The sequence below is a fragment of the Marmota flaviventris genome, chromosome 1 (genome assembly GCF_047511675.1).
Source record: "Marmota flaviventris isolate mMarFla1 chromosome 1, mMarFla1.hap1, whole genome shotgun sequence".
Classification (NCBI taxonomy): domain Eukaryota; kingdom Metazoa; phylum Chordata; class Mammalia; order Rodentia; family Sciuridae; genus Marmota; species Marmota flaviventris.
In genome coordinates, this window is record NC_092498.1 from 128,640,368 (window position 1) to 128,662,315 (window position 21,948).

Consider the following 21,948-nt stretch of genomic DNA (forward strand, 5'->3'; position numbering starts at 1 on the left):
GTTGTTGTTTTCCTCAAACACCTCCACACTTCCTGGCCTGGAGCCAGGTAACTCAGCACAGCCGAAGGGTCTTGAGGTGGCTTCCAGATGGGATTGCTTCAGTGTCTGTCTGCTTCTCTTCCTCAGCATGGGTACTGAGCTACGATCATCCGTCTGACTTGCACATATCAATCAATGGCTTCTTTGGTGATTTACAGCTGTGCTGTGCTCTTGGGTCCTCAGTTCAGAATACCAACATCACCCCCAGGACGAACCAGAGCCCATCAGCTGTCCATTCCCACTCACTTGCATTCCCTCTCCCCACCTGGTGCCAGCCACAAATCTGCTCCAGGTCACTGCAGGCTTGATATGGGCCCTTCAATGGGGTGGATCACAGCACACGTGACCTCTCCTGACTGGCCTCTTTCACAGTCTGGTGATCTGCCTTGTAACTTCTACCAGAATTCACTTCCTTTTCTTGCTGAATAACATTTGGTCATATGGAGATTCACCAGCTGGCCTATGGATGTCTGCACATTCTGACTGGAGTGAGTGATGCTGCTCTGGGCATCACGGTGGGCTTGTGTGGCGGGATTCTTGTTTCTCTAGGCTTAGGTGGGAGTGGATCGGCCGACTCTATGGTACATCCACATTCAGTGTTGTGGAAATTTCAAACTGCATTTCAACATGGCTGAAGGAGTTTACATTCCCAAGAGCAAGCCATGAGGAGCCCACCCAGTCCGCTCTTCATCAACACACTCTGTCCTCTGGAGCACGGCCATCTCCGAGGGCGTGAAGTGGCGCTCCTCTGCATCTCCCTAATGACAGGCCTGTTGGGGGTACTTCCAGGTGCTCATTGATGATGGACATATCTTCTTTGGAGAAATGTCTATCCAAATCCACCAAGAGTTCTAAAGCATCGAATGACTTGACCTAATTACTGAGTCGTGTTCTTCACATGAAAAGCCCCATATCAGACAGCTGATCTGGAAGCGTTTTCTTCCATCCCCTGGACTGTCTCCTCGCTGTCTGCAGGGTACTCTGGGGCACACGAGGTTTCTGTCTTGATGCAGTTCAGGTTATCTTTGGCCACTTGTGGTTTTGGTGCTATATCCAACAAAATTTTGCTTAAAGCAAAGTTCACAAAATTAAGCCTATGCTTTCTTCTAAAGGTCTTATAGTTTCAGCTCATTAGTCTAGGTCTGTGTCCAGTTAAGAGTCAGTTTCTGAGTGGTGTGAGGAAGGCCCAGCTTCATTATCTTGCATGGGAACACACAGCTGTCTTGGCACCTTTGATTGAACAGACTATTTTCTCCCAATTACCCTGTCTGGCGCCCTTGTTGAACATCTATTGACTATAAATGCAAGGGTGTGTTTCAATACTCTTGATTCTACTCATGGATCTATATGTCTGATTCTACGCCGACGTCCGACTGTCTTGATTATTACAGCTGCATAACACATTCAACTTGGAAAGTATGAGTCCTCCAAATTTGACATTTTCAAAGTTGTTTTGGATACACTGAGTTCTATATGTTACCATATGAATTTTAGGATAAGCTTGTCAAGTTATAACAAAAAGACATTGGGTATTTTGACATTGATGACACTGAGATTTGATTTGAATCTCTAGATCAATCCAAGGAGTAATGCCATCTCAACAATTAATTCTTCCTCCACAAGTACGGCTTTTCCCATTTATTTAAATGTTCAATTTCTTTCAAAAGTGTTTTCTGGTTTGGAGTATGCAAGTGTCACATGTCCTTTTCAAAATTAATTTCTAATTATTATGTTATTTTTGGTGCTATGATCAATGGAACTTGTTTAAGTCACTTTTTTGGATTGTTCATCATTAGTGTGTAGAGTTACAATCTATTTCTGGCCTGCCAACGCAACTTATTAGGCCGAGTAGTTCTGAATGACTTCTTTTAGGTGTCCTATGTATAAAATCCTGCTGTGTTTAAATACAACAGGTTTTACTTGTCTATAAGCTGGGCCTCTCTACTTCTCCTTCTGGCCTCCTTCTCTGACAGGGACCTCTCGTGAAATGTTGAACAGAAGCTGTGAGAGCAGATGTCTGTGTCCTAGCCCTGAGGCTTGGAGAAAACACCTCAGTCTTTGCCATCAGCTGGGACAGTGGCTGCTGGGTCTGGAGCTGCGCTGCTCCAGGTTCCAATCCTAGCCTGCTGACTTCTTCATACTGAAGGAGGTGGGTTTCATGAAGTGCCTTTTCTGGTCCACAGAGAAAGATGGCCGGATGGTCCTGTCCTTCTTGTGTTCTCTTAGGACCTGGATGTGCAGGTTCTGTAGCTGCTGTCACCAGAGTTGTCACCAAGGGTCACCCTCCTGAAGGGAGTGACTGTCAAGGGGAATGTGCGCCCAATGGGTGCACTCTGAAGGTGACCAGGAGCAGTCATCCTTGCCTGACCAGATTCAACACCCTGTGCTTTCCAACTGTCCCCTCGCACAATGGCTGGAGAGTGGGCAGTCACACTTGTAATGCTCCCCCCCGGGATTCAGCAACCTAGGTTAGTGCTGCTGAGTATCTGAACCCCACAATTAGACTCAGCACAGCTCTGATGCCAGGGTTCACGTGGCAGGTTCAGCTGTCACTCACCCATCACTCAGCATCTTCACTGGAGCCACTCTGTTTCTGAATCTAACACCTTTCTGAAAATAATCCTCATTGTAAAATGTCCAAACAACATAGAAAGATGAGAACAAAAGCTCCCTCAGATAAGATCTTAAAAAACTGTGAGAATTAGAAGACCTTCGTTTCAGTCGTATGAGAACATTTCTTCATAAGGAGATTTACAAATGCATAGTGTAGGGGACATAATCTACTCTCAGTACTTTCTGCATAAGGTTCTTGATAAAATTACAGGATTCATTTTTATACATGAAGACAAGGATCTGAATCACATCTACACTGGATCAAGGGGAGAATCTCTATCTACTCCAGGTTGAAGGGAGCAAGCCTCCATCTACAAGGCCTCAAGGCAAGTGGGTGGCCATCTCCAGGGTTTCAAGGAGAGTAGGTCCTTGTCTGGTTGGCTCAAGGTGGGGCAGAGGGGACTCCAGGTGGATGCAGATGTGCTCCTGGCTGGAATCCGTGTGGAGAAGCCACAGCCATCTCATACCTCACTCCCATGGCTGTTGGACTCCATGCCTGATGAGAGCCCATGCCAGGACATTAGGTTCCACAGAGCTCAGCTCCTCTGGCTTCAGTGGGCTCTGGCTGCCCTGTTCTCTCTGAAGCCGTGTTTTTCTGAATGCTGGTGCACCGAGGCATGGCTGCCACAACACGATTGTTGAGTACAGGTTGGTCCTCCTGGTCATCACTCCAGCCCTCTCTATTGTCATGAGGCGCCCTGTGCAGGTACCTCGGGAGGAATTGCTGCTATGTCCTGAGACCCACCAACTGAAGAGCACCCCGGGGTTGGGCCTGTGGGACCCAGGGTCATGCTGGGAGCCTGTGCTGAGAGCAGGGGTCTTTGTGTGCAGGAAGCAGAGGAATGGCAGGCCAGCTGGCACTTCGTCCCCCTTCTGCCAGGGCTGCGTGGCCTTCTCAGGTGAATGCTGCTCTCAGGGCCAGGGGAGGTGAGAAGGGCAGGTCTCTGGGACTCCTCTTTGGGTGGACAGAGAACCTGGAAGGATCTGCAGGGACTGGGAAGGCCCAAATCCCCGCCCAGGCCTCGGCTGGTGTGTGCAGCTCCCCCTGGGTGGTGTAGTGCTGGATATCGGGTTTGTATTTTTGCTTCATTGCTTCATTGTATTTTTGATTTGCCAGGGACACCCAGGTGTTATAGGGGTCATAACTCATGTTAAACATGATTGTCAAAGTTGCAGTGTCCCGGTGTTTGGGGAGTGGCTTTATCCTGACTCTACTGTGCATGGGTACTATCTGTTTTTGATGGATGAGGCTCCACACTCCTTGGAAATGTGCAGGGAATGCCGTACATTCCCTGCACGATCCGCTTCCTCAGCTGCTTAGAGGTGGTCGCCATCTCTTGTGAACATCGAATGCAGAATGACCCCTGGGCTCCAGATGTCCACCAGGGGCCTCACACTCTTTCCAGTGGACGACGTCAAGCGCAACTTGGTCAGCTTCTGCCCAGCTGTGGGCCTGGTGCTCAGGCTGAAGTCAGTGAGTTTGAAGTTGCCTCTGCCGTCCACCAGGATGCTGTCCACTTCAGGCCTAAGTGCATGACACCCTTCTTCTGGCAGTGGCCCACAGCTCTGAGGATCTACCAGAACAGTCTCTGGGCTGTCTCCTTCTTCAGGCAACAAGCCTCAGGGATGTGTTGCCACAGCTGTCCCCCACACAAGTACCATGACAACGCTGATATTTCTGATGGTCTCAATGACCTGGAAGAGCTAGGTCATGTTTCCGTGTTCCATGGCCACCCTCAGATCTGACAGGACAGGGATGTTCCACTGGACCTTTGGCAGGACTTTCATTGCCACCTCTGTCCTGGTGTGAAGATGGTGGGCAAGCTTCATCTGAGCAAGACACTCTGCCTGGTGCCCCTCGGGACCTGCTTGTGGTCTGTGGAGGCAGTCATCTAACAGGAGCTGGGCACCTGTAGCACTACACGACTCGGACTGCACTCCCTACTCATCCTAAGGAGGAGCCCCAACCAAAGATACTGGTGAAAAGAAAAAAAATGAAACTCCAAGGTCAAAAAACTATAACCACCAGCCACCACCCCTCAAATGCACGGAGTATCTGGGTCTGACAGGTCACCACCAAGAGCTCCCTGTACTGAGGGGCACAAGCCTAGCCATAGACCGCCTATTACGTGGCCTTTGTGTGAAATTCCTTCACAATGGCTCCTTGTGAGGTCAGAGCAAGAAGGCCCATTCACACCTGACTATAACTCCCAGGGGTCATCTCATCTTTTCTGGCCCCCAGGACCTTTTTGTCTTTCATAGTAAGAATAAGAAAGGACCCCAGAAGGTTTTGCTTCAGTGGTTACAGTGAGTGGTATTTACTTGTTCGGAAATTAAAATGTGTAGAATGTTTAAAAAAAAAAAAAAAAAGATGAAGCATCCAAAATGAAATTGACATACTTCTAATAAATGTTTGGTGACCTTGGAGACACTGGTGCATAAGACATTCATTTCTTCATACGATTTTGGTGTGACCCTAGGGACAAAATGGAGATCATGCAGTTTGTCTACTGTATTGGATGGGAAATCTCAACGTTTTTAAAAAGGAAGATGCTCTGTAATTACAAGGGATTTCCATCCAGTCCTATGTTCAGTGATCATGGATTGATGGCCTGGGTGCCAGGCCCTGGGCCTGGAGCTGGACCCGGGAAGAGCGTTCAGTCTCAGCTGCTGGCACCGGCGAGCTCATGAAGGCCCTGGGAAGTGTCTTCTGCACAGCAACAGAATTCTACTTTCTGGCAGAAATTTCTCTAATGAGAAATCAAAAATACCTCATAATTAAAGATTGAGCTTAAAACACTGCTACCCTAAGGGGAAGTCATTGTGCCTTCACATTCTCAGGGCCAGGGGAGAAGAGCTGGGATCTTTCCAGAGCTTAGGAAAAGTATGAGAAGCTTTTAGAAGAACAAAAGCAAAAAAGCAAGAGTATTTGCCAGGAAACTCAAGACCTGGGATTTGCTGGTCATTTCAGTCTTACCAGACACACGCCTTCCTCTGAGAAATGTTTATCTGTGGCTGTGGAGGGAGCTCATTTAGATGGTGACTGTGAAATCTTGCTCTCTTCAGGGCCAGCGCTCAGAGAGACAGGCAGAGATTTAGTGCTCTGCCCAGGCAGTAGGAAACCTAATGGAACAGAACCCAGTCTGATTCTAGGGAGATATATGCAGCCACGCTGATTTTACAACCACATAGAATTTTCTGGTGTGGGTCCCTTGGGGGCCATTCCGAATTCCCAGCAGAGAAGCAGTCATGTACAAAGCCAACTCGTGCCTGCAGGGAGGTGGAGTGGCTCTGCAGGGAGACAGTCCCTGTTTCCTGTCTGCCAGCTCTCTCTAGGACCACTGCTGGCCCTCAGACCTGCCAAAGAGGGGGAAAGGGTCCTCAGGACAGTGTCCCATGTGGAGCAGCTGTACTGGCATACGTCTTTATTACAGGGTGGTGACAGACTGCTGCAGAGTAAGAGAGATAGACACAAAATGGGTCATTTCCTAAGGAGAATGTCAACAATCATATATTTTTTTTTTCAAGATGTAACAGGACAACTCAAACATCTGTCATCTTGCAGAGATGGCTTTGGCTGTGAACACCACATTCTTCTTGTGGATGCAGAACTCTCCTCTGGCTTCCTGAGGGTCTCCTCTTGCTCCCAAGGCTCCATGTCTCATCCTAGGTGTCTCTAATCCCCTTCCCCACCTCCTGTATGCATTGCAGGATCTCACTGTTCTCTCCGCGGTCATCTAGGATGAGGCTTGACCACCCTAGTTGCAGCCATCCTAAGATCTCACGGCAGGTGACATTCTCTGGCCAACAAAGACTTATTTATTTCTGTACTTGAAATGCTGCATTCATGCTTCCTGGCTTGGTCTTGTGATGGTGTGGCTGTGGTGTTCTGGTCACTGTTACATTTCCAGGACTTGGCACATCAGAGATACTTAATAAATACTTCTGAATGCACACAAGGCTGTTTCCGTGCTTGGCCCTGCTTTCCAACCTCTGTTTCCTCTCTTCTCTACAGGAAGCAGGTCTGAGGCTGCCAGACCTCTGCTGCCAGCCCTCTGCAGTGGCCCCATGAGCTATCTCCATGATGTTGGACCATCTCGTTGGTCCTGTTTCCTGCTGTCTATCTCTGATGACCACCATGTTAAGTCACCTAAGTGCGCAGGATGATATGGCCCCTCTTGTGTCACCACCATAGAACTGCTACTGCTCTACTTGAGGTCTTATGCATTTTGGCCACCAGATCTAGCCACACACTGTGCTTGTTTGCTGCTCGCTAGCTAATCCATCATTTGTTCTTGGTTCAAATGCAAATGCTTCAGGCCACCCACGTGAAGCACTGATAGAGTGAGGGAGGCTCATTCAGCATGTCCCAGCGTGGACTGCCATGTCCCAGCGTGGACTTCCGTGTGGAATAGATGACTGAGCTACTTCCACTCATCGGCACACTGAGGGTGAACTCTCCTGGCGTGCCACAAGGAGGCCACTTCTTTCTGGAGGTAGACATACTTTTTGAAGGGCTGATGTCCTAACTCCCACATCTCAGAATGCCACTGTATTTGGAAATAGGTGTTTGTGTTATTTAAGGTGAGGTCATTACAGTGGGTTGCAACTCAGTCCTGCTTGCATCCTTTTACAGAGGAAGTGGGGAGACACAGAGGGCCACCAGGTGTGTGCACAGAGGCTGCCAGCTGAGACACAGCAAGGGGGCAGCCCACACACCAGGGGCAGAGGCTGCTGGCACCCTGGTCTGGACTTGCAGGCTCTAGAGCTGTGAGAAGAAAACCTCCTGGAGTCTGGGGAGCATTGTGGTGATGGTGGTGGTGTCCTGGTCACTGTTACAGGGCGGGCTCTGATCCACCCTCCAGTCCTATGTGGAGATATGACTTGTATGTTCTCTGAGCAGTTGAGAGCAACAGGAAGGCTGTGTGGGCAGTAACGGGAAGTGTGTGGTGCCCTGCCCATGGGCACACATCTCCTGTGGTGAGCAAGGGTCTTTCTGCCAAGACCTCATCTTCTCAGAGGGAAAGGGCGCTCTAGACAGAAACCCTATGTCATTTCTTCCTGGGAAATGATCTGGTCACCTTTTAATACTGTTCAGCATAAAGCTGACTGTGAGAGAGGTGTCACATGGTGATTGTTTTAGAAGTTTCTAGAGGAGTCTTGATAGACTTGTCAATCTCTGTAACAAATCCAGGCAGAATTTTATTAAGGATTACATTAAATATATAGATTATTTTTTCAAGGATTGTTGTCTCTCACAACATCAAGTCTTCTATACACGAGCATGGGCCTTTCCATTTATTTATATATTAATTTCTTTCAACAATGTTTTCTAGTTTTCAGTATAAAATTTTGCATATCTTTTGTTAAATTGATGCCTATGCCTTGATGCCATTCTAAATGGAATTACTCTCATAATTTCATTTTTCTTTTCTTTCTGATTTTTTTTTTTTTTTTTTGATACTGGGAATTGGACCCAGGGTCTTGTGTATGCCAGGGGAGCACTCTCCTCTGAGCTCTGTCCCCAGCCCCTTCACTTCATGTTCTGAGTGGGCACAGCTGGCATGTATAAATGCTGGTTTTACTGTTGAAGAAAGTAGCCACTCTGGAGCCCCATTCCTGCTGATGTCAGACTTCTTCACCAAGAGAATGCAGCCAGCAAATCCTACCAAACCCTAGGAGTGGGGCTTCTCTGGGGAATTGACAGGGGTGTCCAGTAGAGGTGGTTTTCTGTGGTTTGGGTTTACAGAGAACTTTTTCCCAGGGTTTATGTTCCATTCAATGAGGGAAGAATAGATGAGGGACAGAAGAAAAACTGCCTGAAAAAGTCTGTGAATCTTCCGAATCTGATGGCATCGCTGGAGGAGATGAGCACTTTTCTGGGAAGTCCCTGTAGGGGGACAGGTGAGGATGAGGCATGACTTAGTCCCTCAGCATGCTTGCAGCCAGCTCACTGTGTACTTCCAGGTGAGCTCTGTATGCCACACGTGCATATCTATAAACCCAGATGTCCATGTGACCATGCCTGACATCACTCTTCCCTTCTGTGTTAATAAACATTCTCATTGGTCCAGAGGACTTAATGTCACTCCTCCTATGGCTTCACCCTGTAGCATGAACCTTCCTCCCTGAACTTTATGGGAAATTGAAGGCCCAGGAGATGGCAATCTTCTGTGAGGAGGAAGAGCTCACAGCAGGGGGAACAGGCATGGAGACCCTAGAGGCAGGAAAGGCTGGGTGCTTGCCAGGATTGAGGATGCTGACCCCAGCTCAAGACAGAGTCACGTAAGTTAGTCAGGAAGGGGGGATCTCAAGCATGCAGGTTCCTCAGGGTGCTGAGAGGGTTCAGGATGCTCCTTTAGGATCAGTGAGAAGGTACTCAAGTTTTTTATAACTGTATGCGTTTGAAACAGATAATGTTTTGATAAACATATCGAAATATCACAACCGTCAAATAAACTAAAATATGCATACAACACATCCTTACCATCTTACTGTTTTCTTGGGAGGGGCACCTTAAGTCAACTGTCCCTGAAAATCTCCACTCTGCACCACAGAACTGCTAACTACTGTCACTGTGCAGTGCCCTGGACCTGTAGACGCACCCATCCTGTGTAGACACACCTGCTGTGCCTTTGCCACCTCCTCCCCTCCCCCTCCCTTGGTAGTCACCTTGCTCCTCCATTTCTGCATAGTCAGCTGTTCATAGACTCCACATGTAAGCGAGATCATGTAGTATTTTGCTTTTCTGCATCTGGCTCATTTCACTGAAGACTTCCAGGCAAAGGAGAAGGATGCTCTGATTCCTGTTAAAAATAAATAAATCAGCAACAGAGCAGGTGGTGGGGAAGTGGCTGGAGACCCGGGTGTGGCTTCAGTAATCATGCTGGTGAGCTGGGGCTGCTGGTCCTAGCAGGAGGCAGCAGAAGTTCCAGCAGGGGCTTCAATGTAGACCCCTCACCAGGCGATGCCCCATGTGCCGGCTCAGGTCTCAGCACCCTGGTTGGCAGGATGGTGTCTGCAGGCTGGGATGCCCCGTGCATTAGGAACAAGACACCCTGCTCCCGGGTTCCCCTTTCCAGCACGCAGGATTCATGTGGCCCTGGGAAGACCCCGGGAAGAAGCTGTTCCTGCTGCATATGGAAAGTCTCGTCTCAGACAGACTTTTGGCAGCTGTTGTGACATATTGTTTGTCATTGTGTATCTTAAGGAAGAAGCACTCCTTGTGACAGCCAGCAGTCTGTTGAAACAGCTGCCGGAACCTGGAGGCTAGTCTCCCTTGCTGAGGAGGAGAGTGCTCCTGCGCCTGCCTCCGGGCTCCAGGACACGAGAGTGAGGCTGCCCAGAGTCTTCTAACCACAGAAGCAGGTCCCCGAACTGGATCTCTGCTTAGCAAACCCTTTCAAACAGAGCAGGGCTCCTTCATCCACAGAGGAAGCGCAGGTGGAAGAGGGAGTGGCGGTGAATGCATGTGTCATGTTGATGCTGGGGACAGAGCTCAGACTGCCCAGAGCACTTCAGTACCTCATACTTAGGCATCCCCAAATGGCTTCCATTCTCTCACATCCAACTCTTATTTAAACTGCTTGAAATATACAAATCACCCAGGTCTTTAGTGGACTCCATTTTTAATGAGTAAAAGGGATCCTTCTTCACAATCTATCAAGTATTAGAGGCTCACAGGAGAACTGACCCTGGAAACTGCTAGTTCAGGGTGGTGGCTTTTAGCTTTTAGCATCATTAAACTACAGCACTAAGGTGGGTGTTCTGGCTTGGGTTGCAGAATCCTGGGCCACGGGCATCTGGAGAATGATTTGGGGTCTGCGTGTGTCCTTGGACTCAGCGGTGGTGTTGGAGTCCCCAGATGAGTGTCCCATGGACCCCAGAACATGCCCGAGGGCCCTGGCAGCTCACAGCATTATTTGTTGCGTAATCTTCACTTTGCTTCCCTGTGGCTTGGCGGGAGCTCTAGGCAGATGATGGAGACAGGAAGCAAGTCCATGTCTACGGCCTCCAATTCCACACCTTTCCCTGAATGCCACTCCATGTCTTGTTCTCCTTGTCATCCAGCAACCTGACTTCTTTTCCCCAGAGTCTCTATAACAGTTCTTGTCCTTCTATGGTATGTATGAACACCCAAGTGTTCAGGTTTGGATATGAGGTGTCCCCAGAAAGCCTTGTGTGAGATGACACAGGATTGTCCAGTGGTGTATTGATTGTGAGAGCAGTAACCTAATCAGTGGATAAATTCACTTGAAGAATTAATCATTTGAAAGGACTAGTACACTGGGTAGTAACAGGGGAGCATGTTGGGTGGGAGGGGAGGAAGTAGGTCACTAGGGTGTCCTTGTTTTGTCCCCGTGCCTGCCTCTCTCTTGCCTTCTTGGCCACCACGAACTGAGCAGCTCTCTCCACCACACCTTTCTGCCATGATGTTCTGCCTCACCTCAGACCTAGAGTCATGGTGTCAGCCAACCATGGACTGAGACATCTGTAGCCATGAGCCAAAAATAAATGTTTCCTTCTGCAAATTGTTCTTGTTAGGTGTTGTGATCACAGAGGCCAAAAAGCTAACAACAAGTTAATTTAAAGCAACATGTGACAAATAGTCTATACAAATTTCTTCCCAGATACAAAGAAGGAAAATAATGACCATAACCTTAGCACTGCACAGAGGCCAGAGTCTGCCCTGGCAGGAGGAGGATTCTGCTGGAGTAAACCAGGCTCAGTAGGAAGGCAGCTCAAGGCCATGGGGTCCAGACTCCAGCCTGAGGTGTCAGCCCCACTCCCACCAAGTGAGCTGCAGCTCTGCATGTGTCTGGACCTGCTGGGCTGCTGGGCACAGTTGGGGATTTGGGTGTAGCACAAGGAACCACATCTGAATGGCCTGTTCACATCATGGAGCCTGTAGTTTTAGATCTCAGTAGTTCACGGTTACAGCAGATGGCAGTCCAATATCCTGTTCAGCTGGATCAGCAGTTTATGATACCTTTCAGTCAGACAGAGGCATCTCTAGAAAGGGTCCCTTTTCTCATGTGCATAGAAGAGCTGTCGCTGTCCACACTGGCACCGAACTGGGGGTGCAACCTTCTCTGGATTGGCCCAGAGTAGCAATTCATGCAGTAACAGCACCCGTCTGCTGAAGGTCTGCTGGGTGCCAGCAACTCTGCAGGGCTCTCTGGAGACAAGGAGAACAAAGCAACAAAACACGCAGTCCCTGAACTCCCCAGGGACAGGGAGAGCAGATAACCAGGGACACACCTGGTCACCATGAAGCATGCATTCCCTGAACTCCCCAGGGACAGGGAGACCAGATAACCATGGACACACCTGGTCACTATGGGCCATAGGAGGTGAAAGACAGTTCCATATGTATATTGGGTGGGGGGGGGGGCTGAGCGCTATGGGAGGCCTCTGAGGCAGAGGGAGTGCATGGTGAAAAGTCCTCTGGCTTCACAAGCTGCTTGTTAGGCATCTGAGCTAATTTCCAGCCTCTCAGACTTGAATCTGTGGCTGAAACCAGTGATACAGTATTTTGGCCAAGGCGAGAGGACATTGTGTTTGCGCTCTCCCCACTGCCCCAGGTCGTGATAAGGCTCTTGAGAGGCACCCTGATAAAGGTTAGGGTGACATGCCCATCCATTACTGAACCTGTGTTCTTTTAGCTTTAGAGAAAGAGAAAAAATCCCAAAAGATCACTAAAGCCCTTTAGAGAAGGTACCATGGAGAAACGGTGTCCAGGAAGATAAGGGCAGAGTCGTGCCATTGCCTCTGCCTCCAGCCCAGAATCCACCTTGCTTGAGTGGTGTTATGGTTCAGAAGGCAGGGGACAGGGCAGGTTCCCTCCTTGAGCTTAATGATCTCTAACAGGAATGCCATGGGGCAGGTCCTTGGAGGGGATCAAAGAGACCAGGACCAGGCAGTCACTGAGAATCCAGACAGGTCATTGACAACAGACACTGGTATAGGTGTCCTGTAGTCCTGTGCCAGCCCGGGACTCTGGCTCATGAGGTGACCAGGGTTGACTCACGGACTGGACAGTTATCAAATGATTAAGACTGCCTGTGACCAGTGTCCAGTGACCTCTTCTTCCTCTTCTTTTCGAGCAGTTTGGGGAGGAGTTTTCCTTCCCGGGACAGATGATTGCATGTACTGCCTGAAGTCTGTTTCTCACAGACACGTACACATGGACATGCGTCCCCCAACCCTCCTGCACCTGCCTACTTGTGTCTGCACACTCTCTCTCTCACAGATACATACACATGGACACACATCCCCTGACCCTCCTGTGCCTGCCCAGGAAAACATCTTGTCTCTGGAGTTGGCATCAGAAGCTGTCAGAAATTCTTGGATCTTTCAGGTGACCTGAGGCATGCCTTTTGATCTCTCCTTCGGCTGTGCTCTGCATCTGTACCTCAGTGGCCAGCTCTGTACCATCTTCCCCTCAAGAGAGGTAATAGGTGAACCCGGAGCTTAAAAATCCATGTTTTCTGTATAAAGTCTGTGATGTGGACAGAACTAGACAGTTTGGCCTGAGGCAGATCAGACATTTGGAAGATAAACAAGATTTAAGAGGAAGGTTTTACAGGGGGATATCATCAAGCCCTTTGCGTCTGGCCTGGGTGAGAATGGGGATTGGCAGGTGGGGGATTCTGGTCCACAGAAGCCACTGAGATCTCATGGCCAATTGTGAGAGACTTGGGGAGGCAGATGTTTGTGACATGGGGAAAGGAAGATGCAAATACCACTCAACAGCCAGGGTGTGACATTCACAACACAGATGGAAGCCGTTCATTCAACACAGTGCCTGGGAAACTGTCAGAAGGGTTGTGCTGTTCTTTTAATTTTCAAATTCGTTTAGTTATTTACCCACTCACTTATTTAGTAGCATATAAATCCATTCCACCTTTCAGGGAGATTGAAAGAAGGAAGAAAGCTTTAGTTATCCTTACAAAAAATGGGTTGTTAGAAAAGCATCATTATGTCCAAAGGACTTTGTTGGTAGAAAAACCTGGCCTAAAGATCAAGGTATTATCGGCAGAAAATAAGCAATCCATTAATTACTTCATCCACTGATTTTTCCACTTGAAAATTCATTCACTCATCAACCTATTCATCTCTGTATCCATTCATCCACCTATCTGTTCAGCCACTCATCCTTCCACCCATCCATCCATTCACCCACCCATCCACTCATCTATCTACCCATCCACCCATCCATCCATCCACCTACCACCCACACATCCACCCATCCATCCATTTACCTATCCATCCATCCATTCACCCATCATCAATCCATCCATTCACCCATCATCAATCCATCCATCCACCCATCCATCTACCCATCTTTCCATCCACCCACCCATCCATCTGCCCACCCATCCATCCACCCATCCATCTACCCATCCATCCGTCCATCCTCCCATCCATCTTCCCATCCATTCATCCCTCCATGCAAGCAACTGTCTTTCAGGTTTCAAGTGCTGGTCTCAGCTAAGCACTGCTGTAAGAGAAGAGGACACAATAGTTAAGCAAGAGAGGTTTGTACCCTCTTGTGCCTGCTCTAGAGAAGGCTGTAGAAAGTGAGTAAGGCACCACATAAACAAAATATTTCACATAGTGATAAACAATCTGATGAAAAAGAGGGAATAATGGCTTGCCACTTGAGGTTAGGTAGGTGGTCAGACATAGCCCCTCTGAAAGTTGAGTAAATCCAGACCCAAATGAGAAAAATCCAGCCACACCATAACCTGCAATCTGGATAGTGTTCAGGCTGTGCACACAGCCAGGGCAGACATCCTGCGGTGCTCACAGTCCTGGGGTGGGGTCGGGGGCAGGCCCACATGGCTCAGGCCCAGGCAGGAGGGCAGTGTGCAGGCAGTGAGGTGGCCAGGGGCAGATCATGGCCCATCCTGTGGGCTGTGGCCATGAACCTGTGTTCACTCAGCAAAAGGAGCTTCCAGGCGACGGCTCTGTGGAGAGCTCAAGGATTCCTTCAGTTTCTTGTGGAAAAATGTGTGGCCCCGCAGGGAATGCAGTGTGCAGGAGGTGTGCCTGTGAGTGTGGCTGTCACTGGCTAGGCCTTCAGCAGGCACACTGGGGCTGGATCACCAGGTGAGGTCACATTCCAGCTGCTTATAAAAAGCTGAGATGTTTCCACTTCCTGTCCACCCTGGCTGGGACCAGGGGCACACGCAGGTCTCTGCTGATAATCAGGACCACAAAAATTCTGGAGCCCTGCGTGTGCCCACCCCCAGACAAGGTGTCAGTTTAGAAACTCAGGTGCTGGACCATGGGGGCAGGAGGACAGGGCACCTCCTTGAGGCTCTGAAGTTGACATTTCAGATGCTGTGCAAGGAAGTCCTGCCCAGCTGTGCCCCACCATGGCAGCTGTGATGGGTGAGGACATGTGGGCTCATCCTGAGCAGATCCAAGGATTAGCAAGTGAGAGGGTGTTTGGCAAGAAGGACAGAGAGGCACGTGTGTTTGTAGGAGGGTCCTTTATTGCAGGAGAGGGTGAGTGCTCCGAGAAAAAGAGACAGTGGGTGACTCGGGTGCTGAGGACTTGCCGGGATTACCCTTAATACACTGTGCGACTTTGTCTAAGCCAGGGGACCTCTTTGAACCTTGGTGTCTTCATCTGGTAAATGACAGTACCCCTTCCCTGCCTGCCTCCCAGGGTTGTTATGGCTCCCATAGGTGGGAGGTGTGCTGTATTGGGAGAAGGAGGCAGATTCTTACAGGACCTGGGAGGTGGGCAGCAGCACACTTATGTCAAAATGAGTCATAGCCGCTGGTGCATGGAAGTGGCTGGTTTGAAGCCACAGCAAATCCAGGGAAGTGTTCCTGCCTGAAAATGAAACTGAGTTTCTAAATGAAGCTCCCATGTAAATTAGGCAGCAGCTGAACTGCTGCCAGTGCTTATTGAAGGTTTCCCTGCATCTCCTGCAAATTGGACGAGAGGCTGATGTGTTCAGTTCCTTTGACACTTAGAGTCATTGATGGTGCAGAGCTGGGAGGAAGCTCTGGGTGATTCCTGCCCTGACACTCCCTGGCTCTCTGTCCTTACGCACGAGACTCAGCAGCTCTGATTTTTGGCATTGTCACATGTGAAATGTAGCCGTGGGCTCTATGGTAGAATCAGAGACACAGGGAGGTGGGGGTCCTGGGAGGCCTGTGAGTAGGAGAGGATGTTTGAGTGGCAGGGGTTGGGACACTCATCCTGATGGGGTCACTTGTATCTCATGCCAGTCTTGAACCCATCCAAGGCTGGGAAAATCCCAGGGACCGATTGTTTTGGGTTGGTCCCACACTGAACCGGGGCGCTGGTCAGAGGTAGGCAAGTCTTCAGGCTGAAGGACTCAGACAGACAGGCTTATGTGGCCTGGCCATGTTCATCTGGGTGTGAACAGTCTCCCTATGCTGAAATAATGACACCCTACTTTCTTGCTGTCTTTGGGGTTTATGACCTTCAAAATCTAGTTCCAGCTTCTATGGTGACAAATGAACGTGTAGATTGGACCTTGTGAGTGCCTGATAGAGCCCAGGATGTGCAGTCTGAGGAGTGGGGATGACTCCTTGGTCTCTTTTCTGGAGTCCTCACTTGGTCTCCTCAGCAAAGGAAACAGGTCCTACAGGTGAAGTGCCCCAGGGCTGGGCATCTTTCCTTCCTGCCTCACAGCAGGTGAGCTGCACCCAGATGCCCCCGCTACCTCTGAGTCTCCCCTGCAAATAGAATCTAGAGTTTATGTCTGTGAGCTTCAATTCTCACATTAGGGAAAAAATAAAACCCCGTAATATGTATTTTAAATGGAATTAATGGACAAGAAATTGCCAAACGGAATTTGCTGACCTGCTGCCGTTTAACCACAGATATTCTTGTTTTCCTTCTTCCTAGAGTTCAGCAGAGTTATATTGCTGTTATTGAATGCCATCTAGTAATCCTCTGGATATGGTGCTGAGAGGTGTCATCAGAAAGGGGACCCCAACTGGAGATTCTTTTCCTGCCTGAGTCCCACAGGTGGCATGCATCCAAGCAGGGCGCTGACTGGCAGCCTGTAAGAAAAGAGGGTCACTGTGCTGGAAACGCCAGGTGGGCCCCATCACTGGGACAGGTCTTTAGAGAGCAAAGTTGACCACTTAAGAGAGCCATGAACAAAGCTACAGCATTTCAACTAGGCAGAGGAGAGACATTTTTGAGACTGCTGTGCAGCCTCAGAGGACTGCATGTTTTGGAATTGCTAAGAGTAAATTTTAAATGATTTCCCAAAACTGATGAGCATGTGGGCTGATGGCTGCATTGCTTCACTGTTTATCACTCCACAGTGTCAACCCACACCCACATGTTTCATTCTGTTCCACGAACATATACAATTATTATTTGACAATGAAAACTTTAAAAAGTAAAAACAGGTGACCTGAGCGTGAATGCCATTGGATATCAGGAGGCAGAGAGGATGGGAACGCCCTGCAGTGCAGGAACTCATCATAAAACAGGAAAGCAAACTGTTTCTCCAAACTAGTGACATCTTTATTAAAGGGTGGGTGAGGTTGAAGCTGTTCTTAATAAAGCTGGGGCCATGGAATTTGTTCTGTGTTTTCCTGCCAAGCTGAGAGTCTGGGCTGGCCCTTCTCACCTTGCTATATGAGCAAGGAGGACAGTCCACCTGTGTGAACGATGGTGATAGAACAAGAAAGTTGAATGTCTCACATTGTGAAGGAAACACCTTTGAAGCCATCAGTTTCATTTGTGAGTCCTGAAATGCTCCACGCGTGTTGGGATGCAGAGTTATTACTTGCTAAGTTGTTATAATAACTGAACAAAGCACCTAGGTCATTTTTAAGCTGAATGGCTGGGTTTATCAGTGGATGAATCTTTTGAACCCTTCCTAAGACCTCCTGGTGTCTCCTTTGCAAGACGCAACATGAGGCAGGAGCCAGAGAAAGGACAACACCATCAGAGGCTCTTCCTGAGCCTTGCTGAGCCTCCCCAGCCTTCTCTGACACAAGTAGCCACACAAGTAGGTAGGGGGAAACCAGAAAAGCATCATCTCTTTTTTTCTGTCATATTGATCCATAAATAAATTAACCCTGTTTTAATTATGTTCAGACTTCTATGGAAATTTTACCCCAAAGAAGTCCTGCTGAGGGGAGCTCTGGTTCCTGGGGCTAGGGGTGGATCATTGCAGGCCCAGTTCAAAGGACCCAGGGAGGCCTCCAAATGTCTCTTTCCCTGCTGGTTTCCCGTTCCTTGTCCCCTAAACACACCCACACTTGGCAAGACCACCCAGGTCAACTGAGGGGAGCTCCTGATAGTGTGGAGCTTGCTAATTACCTCACACACCCTCCTGATTGAGGCCTCTTTTAGCAATGCAAAATTAAATCACACTCTCCTGTGCACACGGGAGCTCTCAGTGCCACAGACGCAGCCACGTGAGCTGTTGTGTGGGCCCCTGGCGTGGGCACATCCCTGAGGAAGCCTCTCACCTGTGGGGGCATAGGAGAGATGGCCTGGAGTGGGGCCTGATGAGCACTGCCTGGAGGGGGAGGGAGCAGGAGCAGGGCTGAGGCCAGCAGCTCCTGTGAGGCCAGCGGCTCCGCCCCGGCTGCCTGGGCTTCAGCCCGCACAGCCATAGGGTGGACAGACTGCTGCGCTTTTTATCTGTTATGTTTTTTTGTTTGTTTGATTGTGAAATCTACTTTCTTAACTAATTTTAAGTGCCATTGACTATAATGTCCACATTTTATCACAGGTTCCAGAGCTTTCTTCCCTTGCTTGGCTGAAACTTTCCACCGCCTGATTCTGAAGCCCCCTCCTCCCCCTTGGGCCCTGGTAGCCAGCATTCCAGCCTCTATTTCCACGACTTCTGCTTTACTCAGCTCACTTAAGTGGAGTTGTGCAGGATCTGCATGTCTCTGACTAGACTGATAGTACAATGTCCTTGAGGTTTATCCCCCTGTTGTGCATTGTGGGAAGCCATTCTTGGATGTGATTGGGCACCTCCCTGACTGGGTGTGAGGCGTTCCAGCTAAACTATGTCAGAACTAATCCCCATCCTTTCTAGGTGTGAGAGCCCATGTGTTGGGGTGTGACTGACCATTGACCCTGAGACCAATCACTGACCCTGACCTTGGAATGCTGTCCCCCTTGACCTTCATTGGATGGAATTTTCCCCTGAATTACTTGTTCCCCAATAAAAGGCCATCCTCTGTCGTGCTCTCTCTCTCTCCTGCTAGTCTTGTGTAAACCTCGCTGCCCCACCCAGTGGCTCCAGGCAGGAGCCAGAGGGGGAGCCGTCTCAGTCCTGGTGAAAAAAAAGGTAAATTGAGTTTATGTGTGTTTATTTTGATCTCACTACTTAACTTCTATGCTTAGAACCTCTAGTATGAAGCTAGAGTGCTGGTCGTGCGACTGAGTGCATGGAAGAATTGTTCCCTTTTTTTAAGACTGGCTAGTACTGTATGGTATGCATGTGCCACATTTTCTTTATCATTCATCTGCAGCGGATACCAGGTTGTCTCCATCTTTTGACTACAGTGGACAGCAAGGAACCTGGAAACGTAGCCATCTCTTTGCATCCTCATCTCAGTTCTTTGGAAGAAATGACCCATAAGAGACATTGTTGGCTTATTTGCTGCCTCTCTTGAGTTTTCAGGAGAGTTCCTGTGCTGTCTCCTGCATCAGCTCACTATCCTGTAGTCTACCGACAGTGTGCAAGGGTTCCATTTTTCCCACATCTTTACAAAATTACAACGCCATATATAAACCTGCAAATGCCCCTAGCTTCTCTCAACCTGTGCCCTCGTAGTCTAGAAAACCCTTTATATTTTTATTATTTATTTCTTTATTTTATTTTATTATTTTTTTTACCCAGGGATTGAACACAGGGGCACTGGACCACTGAGCCACATCCCCAGCTCTATTTTGTATTATATTTAGAGACAGGGTCTCACTGACTTTCTAAGTGCCAAATCATTGCTGAGGCTTGCTTTGAACTCAATCCTCCTGTCTCAGCCTCCCCAGCTGCTGGGATTACAGGCATGTGCGATGGCACCCATCCCTTTATATTTGCATATATATAAAATATCCATTTCTGGTTTTGTTGTGCATTTTCTTCATCATTCAGGACACTGAACATCTTCCCATGTCTTCCTTAGAGATCTGTCTACTCAGGTCTTTTGCCTCATTCCTAAGTCACTAGTTTTTCTTGCTACCGAGAACCATTCTGAACTGCTCGCCAAGGATCTCATTGTCAGTGAGGTCACCAGAGCTTCATGACAACCATACAGGAGGGTTAATTCATATTCCAGAGTTGTCATTGCTGCCTTGGATTCCAACCATCTTACAGATTTCCTCCAGAGTGTTTACCTCAGCTGTGCTGGTTGATCCGGGTTGAGTTGTAATTAAACAGCAGTGCTTTGCTTGCTAGCTCTGCGGCCACTCGTTGTTACATTAAATTTTAATTCAGCCTGGACTGGATAAGAAGATTCTTCCAGATGACAAGGGAACACTTTAGCGGGGGTGGGGGGTGGGGTTGCAGGCGAAATTAAGCAGAGGTTCTCTGAAATGCTCTCATGGCTTCCTTCAGGGGAGTGATTGGGGGTAAGTGCTCAGAATCACTCCTTAATGTTGCAGGCCCTTGGGAGGACAGCAGGGCCTGGGTGAGTGGGGCACCTAGAGCAGGAGAGAAACAACTCTAAGTTTTACTTTTCCAAGTTTTTGCCTTCTCTCTCTCTTGCACATGCACTGAGGTGTGTGAAGTGGGCTGGGGCTCCTGCATGCTCCCTCCTCCTCCTCCTCTGCCTTGCCAACACCTGTAAGTCCCGGCTCCCTTCTGTTCTAGTTTGAATAGTTTCTACTGACATGTCTGCATTCACTCATGTTTTCTTTTATCTTGTCTAATTGGCTGCTAATCCCACATGCTAGTTTTCATTCCTAGAAGTTTGATGTCATGGTGTCCTGTTGCCTACATCTGTTTTGGTTCTCAGTTGATTGCTAGTGACTGAGTTTTCTCCTCTTTAGGGGGGTGGTAATTCCTTTCTTTTTCACATGTCTGGTAATTTTTAATTGAATGTAGAACATTGTAGATTCACCTTGTGTTAGATATTTTTGGATTCTTATAAATAGTCTTATGATTTGTTCTGGGGCAATGTTAAGTTACAAGGGGAAAAGTTGACCATTTTGGATCTTGTCTTATACATTTTTTGGGCAAAGGCAGCTCTACGTCTAAGGATAATTATCCCCTGCTAGTAAGGCAAGTATCTTCTAAGTATTTTACCAGATGCCCTGAAAAACAGGAACTTGAAACTTGGAGTTTGTGATAATTAATGCATCTTTTCTATATTGACTGGAAACTTCTAGGGGGCAAAACCTAATATTTGTATTTTTCTGTTCAGTAAAGCTCAGTGCAGTGCTTTTGCATAGAACTTACTAGTCAAGGTACTTTAAGTTGCAAATGACAGAAACCTCATTTCAGGCTGATTTAAACAAAGCACCTCCTGAAGCTAACGTGCCTAGGGCAGCAGGTTCAGGTACAGTGTGATCCAACAACTTGGATCTTCACAGGGAGTGACTCTCTCCTCCTCTTAAGCCTGCTTTTCTCACTTGGAATGCACTCCCAGGAAGTTCTTTGCCTGGAAATGTTCCTAGCATCTCTCAACCTGTGCCCTTAGTTTAGAAAGCCCAGTGGGGAGATAATTTTATATGTCTTTTCTCAAACAATTCCAGCCAAATTTCTGGGATTCAGCATAGCTGGTGTGTCTTGGGTCACATGATCACACTGGAACCTGCCACTTGATCAAGAGAGTAGAACCCCTGATTTAGGATCCAGCAGCTTGTGGTCATGCACCATTTCTGTGTCGATGGCAGGGGCTGTCCCACCTAGCTTGCACACACAAGTGACAGTGGAAGAACAGCACCTGATGGAGGAGCACTACCCTGCTGCTAAGGACATAGAGGGCAGCCTGGCAGGAGCTTGGCAGTCACTGCCAAAAGCACAGCTGGGGCCGAGGTCAGGAGGCCATCGCTACACCTCAGTTGCCTGTGCACAAAGTGTGCGCTGCCCCACCGAGGTGTGGGTACCACAGCGATGGCATTCTCCTCTGCCCCATCTCCCTGCTTCCTCTCCACCTCCGTGGCTTCCTCTCCACCTCAGCATTCGCATTGCTTGCCTCAGGAGACTAGAAATAGATGGGTTTCAGCCATTTTTGTTATTTCTTTTGTGTTTGCTCCCTGCGTGCCCAGGGGGAACCCTGGAAGGAAATGCATTCAGTGAGCAACATCGAGTGCACGGGGAA

At 48.6% G+C, this 21,948-nt stretch overlaps 1 pseudogene; it reads left to right on the forward strand.

The window, feature by feature from the left end:
- Window positions 1-4,009: 4,009 nt before the first annotated feature.
- The window catches only part of LOC114080235 (transmembrane protein 132B-like), a 38,076-nt pseudogene continuing 20,137 nt past the window's right edge, over window positions 4,010-21,948 (forward strand).